The sequence below is a fragment of the Terrapene carolina genome, unplaced genomic scaffold (assembly GCF_002925995.2).
Source record: "Terrapene carolina triunguis isolate 2854851 unplaced genomic scaffold, T_m_triunguis-2.0 Scaffold131, whole genome shotgun sequence".
Lineage (NCBI taxonomy): Eukaryota > Metazoa > Chordata > Testudines > Emydidae > Terrapene > Terrapene triunguis.
Genome location: NW_020664482.1, coordinates 36,951,586 through 36,959,431, shown reverse-complemented (window position 1 = coordinate 36,959,431; position 7,846 = coordinate 36,951,586). Strand labels below are relative to the sequence as shown.

Here is a 7,846-nt window from a genome sequence, read left to right as displayed (position 1 = left end):
ATTATTCATTAGCCATTGCCTGGTTTAGTTATCATGACCACAAAACATTTGTCCACCTACAATACCTTCCCACACAGGGATTACCTAAAGGGTCCAACCTACACTGCGGGGGCGTTATCCCTCAAACCCAAGAGGTAAACGCACTTACCGCCCGGAGTGGCCGCGTCCGGCTGTTGGACCTTCTCCTTCTTCTGGTACCGTCTTGTCTCCGTGTCGTTAGGAGTTCTCTATTGAGGGGGCGCAGCCGTCCCGGCCGATTGCGGCGACCCAGAGCTCGAGCAAACCAACAGCTCAAGGTGGCCACTCTCCGGAGTCGTCCTCGGCCGCCGGTCAGCGTCCCCTACAGGGAGAGAAGTCCCGGTGGAGTCGCCAATTTGTTAGCCAAATAGGGCCCGTTTTCCCCCCAGAGCTTACCTAATTACACCAAGGAGGCACGGAGAGACAAAAAGACGGGTACTAGATCCTTTATTAATCGGTCAGCTGAGCGGGTGCCCTCATCGGCTAATGCCAGAGGAGAGACACACCTTACATGGCCGAACAGGCCCTTTTTATAACCAGTAACAAACAACTTATCCTTCATTCTTTTGCGTCATTACGCTGACCTACAGATAATAGGTTACACAGGATACATATAGATACAAGAGACATCTGTTGCGGATACATTTGTCATTTTGAAGGGAGAGCAAGGTACATTCCTTGACCCTTTGCACTAAATACCTTGGGGATATCTTGGAGAAACAGCTGCATATACTTGTGAGCCAAGTGAGCCAATTAGCAAATAGCTGACATGGTTAAATGCACGTCCTTAATTTTATTTAGATCTTTAGGCCTTTTCCATTAGATCTTTAGGCCTTTTCTATCAAAGGGAAGAGAAGTCTGGGACATCTTCCTCTGGGCCATCGGCATTAGACTACTGCAGTGGTTCCCAAACTTGTTCCGCTGCTTGTGCAGGGAAAGCCCCTGGCGGGCCGGGCAGGTTTGTGTACCTGCCACGTCCACAGGTTCGGCCGATCACAGCTCCCAGTGGCCACGGTTCACTGCTCCAGGCCAATGGGAGCTGCTGTAAGTGGTGGCCAATACGTCCCTTGGCCCACGCCGCTTCCAACAGCTCCCATTGGCCTGGAGCAGCGAACTGCGGCCAGTGGGAGCAGCGAACCGCGGCCAGTGGGAGCCGCGATCGGCCGAACCTGCAGACGCGGCAGATACACAAACCGGCCCGGCCCGCCAGGGGCTTTCCCTGCACAAGCGGCGGAACAAGTTTGGGAACCACTGGACTACTGCATTTGGGCAGCATATTCACAACAGGCCATGTAGGCCGGCGTTGGGGTCCAGCACAGGAAGGTTATACTGAGAAGTCTTATGGAATAAGCTGCCCATCTTGAAAGAAGCCCTCTCTTAAAATGGGAGGCTCAGCCACAAACATCAGCTTTAAAATCAAATGGCGCAAAGTGGTGCACATGAGAATTAAATTCAGCAGCTGGATAAAAAGAAACCAGAGGGTAATAACCCATACCAAGCCAACTGCCTAGATGAAAATCTACGCTGTAAATCCTCCTCCACTACTGCTCTTTACCTTCCATCTGCCCCTTCCCATTATTTCTTTCTTCTCTTCACCCATCCCTGGGGTGGGAGAGCACCAGCAGATGATGACGCTTAGGCTATGTCTACACTACTGTCGTATCGACGCTCCAGCGATCTATGCACTGGGGGTCGATTTAACAGAAAAGTATCCCAAAATACCTCATGAATGTCACCTACTTGATTCTCCATGGGCTTCATTGCTCCAGTGCAGTTCCAGGTAGCTGGGATGGCCTGCTATGTTTTGGTTTACAGTGGTGTGGAACTGCTAATGCAATTTGAGGGGAACTGACTATAAGAAAGGTTTGATTAAGATTAGTTAGGTGCTGTGTGCTCCTCTACTCCTACTATTTGGAGTTTTATTATTTGTATTACAGCAGCATCCAGAGGCCCCAATCAGGATCAGGGCCACATTGTGCTAGAAGCTGTATAAACAGTCCCTGCTCTGGAAAGCGGCTGGTCTGCATCACAACACGAGTTCGAGTCTAGCCAGGTCTGTAGTGACTGAAAGCTGTCACCATCTCTTTACCTGTTCATGGGCCACTGTGAAGTGAGTCCAAGTACCATAACAGCTCAAAAAAACCACCACCCAAACTAGCTCTAATTGGCTATGGCCCTTCTTTGCTTCCCAAAGCTTGTAGGGCTGCTCTAAATCACACTAGGGGCTGGGCAGGCCTCTCAGCACAGCCTCAGAATATAGGGAGAGGAGAGTCATTCCCCATCCCTGCCGTGAGCACTGGAATGCAGTAACTGAGAATCAGGCCCTGGTGGGCTTGTTGTCCCTAAGGAAAAGGTGCATTTTAAACATGTCAACTAACACATTAACCAACATGTATTAAAGCCCTGGTGTAGACATTATGAGGCTTCCAACCCACCAGGATTGTCCTGCAGTCTCCAGGAATCATAGAATCACAGGGACTGCAAGGTCATCTAGACTCACCCTCTGCCAAGATGCAGGATTTGTTGTGTCTAAACCATCCAAGACAGATAAGATCAATCTTTAATTAAAGATTATGTCATGTGATGAAACCTCCAGGAATACGTCCAACTAAAAGTGGCAACCCTAATAGACAAGGCAAGTTGTAGGTGTAACATGGGTTAGCTGTTTCGGTAAACACCAAGTAAATCCTGTTGATAAACAGCAGACTTGGGTCTGCACTGCTGTCTGTCCAGCAGCTTTCACAGGAACTAAATTACCTTCAAAATTGGAAATGAAGGGATTGCAGCTGGCTCTAGAGTAGGCCGTCTGGTCTGCTGAATGAACAACTCTTGGCAAGTTGTGACAGTTTGTAGTAACATTTTTTTAACTGAAGCAGCCAGCTCTCAAAAAAAACTCACCCTGTAACATTCCTGATACCAGTCGGACAGATTTTCTGTATTAAACAGAGTACATGCCTTACAACCCATTTGTCTCTATTCGCACACAAAGGGTCTAGCACCACTGAAGGCTTGAGCCTGCAAGGCTCCTAACAAGGTAAGCTGCTAAGAGAGACAGGCATTCTGGGTAAAGGTCAGGAAGTTGCTCTCGGTTTGTGAGAGTGAATTAACCATGCGACAGTGCTGGGTAAATAGCTTGTTGTTTGAATTTCTCTGTGCTTATTTGCAGCGTGACACATTTGATCTTTGTACAGTCATCACACACAAATGTGCACAACACTCTCTGTTTACAGAGTCAAACCTAGGTGTTAAAGAGAAATACAGACAAATTAACAGTGCCAGATTAGTCAAGGGCTAGAGTCAGACCTTTCCATGCTGTAGCCTTAGGCAGCAATCTCTCATTCCCAACTTTAACTTCATCCCACACAAGCCTGAAATCACTGTGGTCCAATGGTTAGTGCACAGGACAGAAAGGCAGGATTCCAAGGACTTGGCCAAGAGAGACTAAAGGGAGGCCAGGTACAGAACCAGTTTAAATAAATGTAAATGTATTATACACAGAAAACATGCATGAAGAAACTGATAACTCAGAAATGGTATAACTTCAAGCTGCTAGTCAGAAGATTTTGCTCTTGGCTCCATCACTCATCTATTGTGTGATTTTTCAGCAAGTCACTCACTACAATTCCATATGCCTCATTTTCCTGATCTAAAAAGCCTCCTCAGGTTTCGGATACTGTTTGGCTGCGGTGGTCTTGTAAATCATGCACATAATCTGACTCCTGAAACCTAGTCTCAGCATGGTAACATGCCAGATTCCTGTCATTGCTCTAGGACAACAGTTACTCATCTTACCTAAGGAATCAGGAACCTATGAGAGAAGGTAATTTGTCTGACACTTGTAGGGAGAAGCCAGGAAGGGCTACTTTAGATTGCATATACTGCAGGGAGTTATGGAGCAGACAGGAAAATATACAACATAACCCTATATCTGAGGTAGAACGCCACACTGTTTGCTATTGCCAGCATACACAAGGTATATACTCATTTCAGATATTTTAAAAGTAGCATAGACGAAGCACTAAAGCGGATGGCAGCTGTCTGATATAGTAGTGAAGGTTGGAAAAATCGGATTTTATATATAAAATATTCAAGACACATAGTTTTGATTTGTTGTTCTCCATTTGTGTGTGTGTGTCTGCTAGTGGAAAGGTGACTGAGATTCCCAGCATTTCCTATTTCCTTTTTACATAATTTTCTGATCAGTTCTACCAATTGTCTTCATTCTTCCTTTCAAGCCCCCCGATTGTTTTCTTATTAAAAGAAATGCCACTACATCTTCTCCAGACTTTATAGATTAAAACAAAATAAACCCTCCCTGCAGGGCACTTTGTTTTTAATCATTCATCCTCATTTGCTTTATGTATTATGGCTGTAAGAATACTATGTAACTTTAGGTACTTATGGCAGTCATTATTACAAATTGCCTGGAACTTTTGCCCCCCAAACCCAGAATCTGCCCAAGCCCATTAATGGCAAACATTGCTGTTTAATAGAGTTGGTAGGAAAATGTTGATTGCTTTGAAACTTTGATGAAAAAGAAAAATTATGTGAAATCTTTAGTAAAATTTTCTCCATTCTCTCTCCCTATTTTCTAACGAATTCTACAGCTGGATGGGAAATATGAAAAATAACCAAATTAAAAACAAACAAAAAAACCACAGAAAAAAACCACTATGTTGTTCATAGTAATTTTTCTTTTCTGTTTTCTTCCCATCTCTACTGTTCTGCATCTCAGTTGCCTTTCCCAGTGTGAAGCAAGAGTCGATCGTCAGAGCTTGCCTGGATGCTATTCTGTACAAATCACTAGTGAGCATCTCAAAGTCCTGAAGAGGATTGAGGTATATTTTTAGGATTAAACATTAGGGGGTGTTGTCTAGAGATTGAAGAAGGGGTCTGGAGGTCAAGACTCCTGGGTTCTGTTCTCAACTTTGGCACTGATTTGCTATGTAACCATTGGCAAACCATTTAACTTCCAAGCCTCAGTTTCCCCAGGGCATAATAATACCTAACTCGCAGAGGTATTGTGAAGCTCAATATTTACAAAGCACTTTGAGATCCATTGATCAAAGGGTTTATTCAGTGTAGGTGCTAAATTTTGTTTTTAGCAAAAATCCCCTAACCTACATATCACAGGAAGAAGGAAATGACAAAATAGAGGCAGAGAAAAAAGAGAAATTAACTAATGAATGGATATTGCCCAGTGTAACTGTGTATAAACATACTACCAGGGTTAGGTGCAGGATTCTTACCTTCTTTTGCACCTGGCTTCCATAAAAGCTATTCCTGCTGCTGCTTAGCATGATAAAAGGTATCAAAAGAGCTCAATAGTTCAAGGCCACTGGACAGACACCAAATCAAGGTGTGATACCAACACTACTCAGCAATATGCAGGAAGAAAGAAACATTTCCCCAACTCTATTTTTAATTGTTGCTCTGCTTCCCCACAGACCACATGTTGCAGCACAAGTCTCAATTAACATCCCCAATATTACATGCCCTGCTGCACGAGTGATTTATGCCTCACATGCCAGTAACTTCGCAGAAGGCTGGATTGGGATCTGAAATCCTCTTGGAGATTCTTCATGTGACGAAATGCCCCCCACAGGCCTTGATGTTCTTTAAATTGATGGATGGGACCACCCAATGCTGAGATGAAACATGACATGGATAACAAAGCCAACACAAGCTCCCCTCTGCCCATGATTTCTAAACTATTCATCCTGATCTCCCTGCTGTGAAGTCCTCTCTGAGCTGGCAATTGGCACTAGCAGTTTGTCAGGCTCTGTTTTTAAAAACCTTTATCCCGAGGCACTGATGCATACCAGAGCAAACCTTGTAAGTGTGGTTTATAGTATCACTGTGGTTTGACATGTTAAAACAAGCACAGTGACTCTCCTGTCACCAGTGATTTTTTTTTGGGGGGAGGGGGTAGGTGGGAGTTGAATTGGGAATGATACTTGATCCATATTCAAGTACCAAACTATCCACCCATGAAACATTATTGGTTTCCCATTAGGAGAGGGGGCTGAATACTAAAAAGTGTTCCTAAACATTTTATTCCAAATAGCTCTTCAGTTCAACCAGGCCAGTTTTTATTTGCTCTTTGCAAACGTTTCCATGCACAGGTTTTTGTGCTGATCTCGATCCAGATAACCATATGCTCAAGTGAGCGAGGTATTTGTGTGCTATTCATTACAGGTGAATTTCACTTGTGCATAAGCCTAGCCCAAGGCTTATGCACAATTTAAATCTTCACAAATTAGGGCTAGATGTTGCATAAGCATTGTGCTGGCCTTTTGCATAAGGATGAGTTTCACCCCGATTTCATTTCTACTTAAAAACGAAGCACTACGTTACCATGAACCAGATCCTCAGTTGGATTAAATCAGCATAACTTCATTGATTTCAATGGCGATATGGTGATTTACACCAGTTGGGACTATAGCCCCATATGTCTCAGATGACCAGTTGTGTAGTGAACAGTCAAAACAAAAGGTGCATGATCAATCCTCAGGCCGGAAATTGTTCATGCAAATGATTCTGTGACTGCTTGTGAATGGTGAACACATTTGCAGCTCTCTGCCTTAGTTCGCGAATCATTCACAAGCAAAAAATGTGCTGGAGAATTTATTTGTGGTGCAGAACTTGAGCAGCTCTACCCATTAGCATAATGTTTTCAAACTACACGTGAAAAGGCAGTCCAAGCTATTCAGTTCCACTTTGCAAAACTCAAATATTTCTGCAAAATTGGCCAACCCTCCCCTGCCCCCATTTTTTTCTATTTATCAACCCTGTTTGCTTCCCATGCCCTTCTAGCACATTGTGTGAAAATACAAGAAACTTGAGCCTTAAAGGCATGGTTTTCCAAACCACCTATGTTCTACAGGACCTTGTCCCCCAGGTCATACCTGTTTATCTAGCCACTCCTGGTGGGCTTGCAGTGTTCCCCGAGACTCTTTAGGCCAGCTGGGCAGCAATGCCATCTTTTCCAAAACCATGTGTCCCACAAGTCTCTTGGTATCTGGGTTTTCTCCAGCTAGCAGGCCTGAAGATCCTCTGGGACTGGCTCAGAAGGGAGTAGCAGGAACAACCAGGTTGTATCTCAGCAGGGTTGTAGAGCAGGACTGAAGGCTCTCTGTGACTGTTACACCAGGGAAATGAGGTGAGACTCAAGAGGTTTCAAGGACCTTGGGGAAAAAAATAAGGAAAATTTTGTAGTTGTTACATTTAAACTGGTCCCTTGAGGTGTTGGCCTGAAGGGACTTTGCCTTTAGGAAAAAAGTAGGAGTTGTGCAAGGAGAGAAACCAGATTTTTGCCTTGTATAAAACATCGCTGAGTGTTGTGGATGGGGAGATGAGGTGGGGGAGGGAGAGAGGGGTGGGTAGATTACTTTTTAAGAATCTTAAGGTTTTTGCAGGGACAATTCTTTTCAAATTCTAGAGTTTGGTTTGCTGTAAAATGAAGCAATTTGTCACTGAACTGAAGCAAAGTGCTTGTGACCTTTACAGAGACAAGACACACATCAAATACCAAATGTTTTTACTGTCTTCCCCTCTCCCCTCTTTATTGTAAAAATACTACAAACCATACACAGAATAATCATTTAGAAAAACAAGCAGTTAGTGAGGGCTTTCTGCAAAGCTGGATAGAAACCTTCATGCTAACAGCAATGTCACAAACAAGCTGCAACAACCCTGAAGTCACTTCCTTGGTATAATTTTTAGTGACATTAGAAGATCTGAACCCCAGCCTTCAGGTGCTAAATGATGTTGCTTAGCAACACACACACACACACACACACACACACACACACACACACACACACAC

General features: G+C 44.1%; 1 long non-coding RNA gene across 1 annotated transcript in view; it reads right to left on the bottom strand.

Moving 5' to 3' along the window:
• Nucleotides 1–6,485: 6,485 nt before the first annotated feature.
• Nucleotides 6,486–7,846, bottom strand: part of LOC112118016 — a 27,619-nt gene continuing 26,258 nt past the window's right edge. Inside the window, exon 5 of the long non-coding RNA XR_003899840.1 lies at nt 6,486–7,205. This is a non-coding gene — a long non-coding RNA (uncharacterized LOC112118016). The remainder of the gene's footprint in view (nt 7,206–7,846) is intronic.